We start from the raw sequence: 3,196 nt of genomic DNA on the forward strand, positions 1-3,196 counted from the left end.
CAAAGGCTTAGCGTGCCGTACCGGAACCAGATTAGGGCCTGAAGCCATCCTGCGGTGTTGCGGCCAGCTCAAAAGAAAGCGAGTTGAAGAAAGGAGCTCAGGGGCACTGTAATTCACAAACCTGCAGAGTTATAAATGACAGCTATTGTCCAAAAATATGCTGAAGTAAGGCTGCCAAGAGGACTTGAAAGCGGGGCAGAATTGCAGGAAACCGATTTCAGGAGGTAGACTGGAATTACATTGAAAGCATAGGAAAAGAGGCAGAACGTCCACAATGATGCACTTGGCCAAAAAGGGCGTATGCATTTTTTCCTGAATATATTCAGGAAAAAACGCATACGTCCTTTTTGGCCAACCAAGCAAGCTTGCAAAGGAAATCTGCACTACAATGAAGTCTCACTTCCCCCCGGTCAAAAGGGCCATCTGAAAAAAGTGTAAAATCCAGAAAGGCAGGACAGGCCATGGAGAACTGGGAGCCTTGTTATGCTGATGGGCGGGATGTAAATTGCCAACAACCACTCGGGAGAAGTGTATGGTGTTTCCTGAAACATCTAAAAAACAAAGCAACAGAACCTAGGGCACTTCCACTTATGGTCCTATAGCTTAGGGAAATTAAAATCAAAAAGACACAGCCACCCCAAAGTTTGGAATGGCTCTGTTTACAAGAACCTCGTTTACAGTACAAGTTCAACATCGCAGAAAGTGAAAAATGGATAAAGAAGTTGTGGTATTTACTTACAAAGCAATATCACTCAGCAATGAAATCTGTGTCATCAGGCCCTTAGCAGCACAATGAGTGGATTCAGGTATGATGATTCTAACTGAAGTAAGTCACACAGAAAAAGAAACATCATAAGATATCAGTAATACACGGAATGTAAACTTGGCTACACAGGAACTGAATTACAGAACAGAACAGGGACTCAAATTTAGAAAACCAACTTATGCTTGCTTAAGGGTAAAGGTGAGTTGGGGTGCTGCATAAAACCAGAGATTGAAATGAGCACAGATAAAGTTCGTTAAGCCAAATATGGAATAGACAAGAGCTACTCCTTGCTCAACGAAATGGACTCAACAACGCATATTAAACGCCTAAAAATGTACCTGACTTGTAAGTATCTTAAAACCTATGGATTGCTATGTCTCCAAAAGAGAATCAAGCATGTGTACAGGGGAATAAACGCAGCAGTGATAGGATTGGAGAGGTTGGGTGAGCAAATGAAGACCCTTTGAACTCATATTGCATGGTACCCATTCCACGTGTTTCAACTACCTAGGTTTAAGGTATTCTTCCTTCATCTAAAACATGCATGTGGAACCTAGAGTATGATCAACCATGTGATCGGGAGACGTGTTCAAATATGTCTCAGTTTTCGTACCCTGGTACTCGGGTGCAACATTCCAGACGCTTTACTAACACTCTCCCGACTTGGAGAGTCAGTCCCTTTAACCTCCTGTTTGGCCCAGTTTGCAATTTCTGCGGAAGATGAACAGGAATAGCGAGAACCAATGGAGACTAGCTGGAGGTGTCTGGACGGGCAAATTTAACTCTCATTTCCTACCAGGAAGAGGAATTAACCAAAGGCTCAGCGTGCCATGCCAGAATCAGATTAGGGCCTGAAGCCATCCTGCGGTGTTGCGGCCAGGTCACAAGAAAGCGAGTTGAAGAAAGGAGCTCAGGGGCACTGTAATTCACAAACTTGCAGAGTTATAAATGACAGCTATCGTCCAAAAATAGACTGAAGTAAGGCTGCCAAGAGGACTTGAAAGCGGGGCAGAATTGCAGGAAACCGATTTCAGGAGGTAGACTGGAATTGCATTGAAAGCATAGGAAAAGAGGCAGAACGTCCACAATGATGCACTTGGCCAAAAAGGGCGTATGCGTTTTTTCCTGAATATATTCAGGAAAAAATGCATACGCCCTTTTTGGCCAACCAAGCAAGCTTGCAAAGGAAATCTGCACTACAATGAAGTCTCACTTCCCCCCAGTCAAAAGGGCCATCTGAAAAAAGTGTAAAATCCAGAAAGGCAGGACAGGCCATGGAGAACTGGGAGCCTTGTTATGCTGATGGGCGGGATGTAAATTGCCAGCAGACACTCGGGAGAAGTGTATGGTGTTTCCTGAAACATCTAAAAAACAAAGCAACAGAGCCTAGGGCACTGCCACTTATGGTCCTATAGCTTAGGGAAATTAAAATCAAAAAGTCACAGCCACCCCAAAGTTTGGGACGCCTCTGTTTACAAGAACCTCGTTTACAGTACAAGTTCAACATCGCAGAAAGTGAAAAATGGATAAAGAAGTTGTGGTATTTACTTACAAAGCAATATCACTCAGCAATGAAATCTGTGTCATCAGGCCCTTAGCATCACAATGAGTGGATGCAGGTATGATGATTCTAACTGAAATAAGTCACACAGAAAATGAAACATCATAAGATATCAGTAATACACGGAATGTAAACTTGGCTACACAGGAACTGAATTACAGAACAGAACAGGGTCTCAAATTTAGAAAACCAACTTATGCTTGCTTAAGGGTAAAGGTGAGTTGGGGTGCTGCATAAAACCAGAGATAGAAATGAGCACAGATAAAGTTCCTTAAGTCAAATATGGAATAGACAAGAGCTACTCCTTGCTCAACGAAATGGACTCAACACCGCATATTAAACGCCTAAGAATGTACCTGACTAGTAAGTATCTTAAAACCTATGGATTGCTATGTCTCCGAAAGAGAATCAAGCATGTGTACAGGGGCATGAACGCAGCAGTGATAGGATTGGAGAGGTTCGGTGAGCAAATGAAGACCCTTTGAAGTCATATTGCATGGTACCCATTCCACGGGTCTCAACTCTCCAGGTTTAAGGTATTCTTCCTTCAGCTAAAACATGCATGTGGAACCCAAGTATGATCAACCATGTGAACGGGAGACGTGTTCAAATATGTCTCAGTTTTCCTCCCCTGGTACTCGGGTGCAACATTCCAGACGCTTTACTAACACTCTCCCCACTTGGAGAGTCAGCGCCTTTAACCTCCTGTTTGGCCCAGTTTGCAATTTCTGCGGAAGATGAACAGGAATAGCGAGAACCAATGAGAGGCTAGCTGGAGGTGTCTGGACGGGCAAATTTAACTCTCATTTCCCACCAGCAAGAGGAAATAACCAAAGGCTCAGCGTGCCGTACCGGAACCAGATTAGGGC

Source organism: Stenella coeruleoalba (genome assembly GCF_951394435.1).
Source record: "Stenella coeruleoalba genome assembly, contig: scaffold_201, whole genome shotgun sequence".
NCBI classification, from domain to species: Eukaryota; Metazoa; Chordata; class Mammalia; order Artiodactyla; family Delphinidae; genus Stenella; species Stenella coeruleoalba.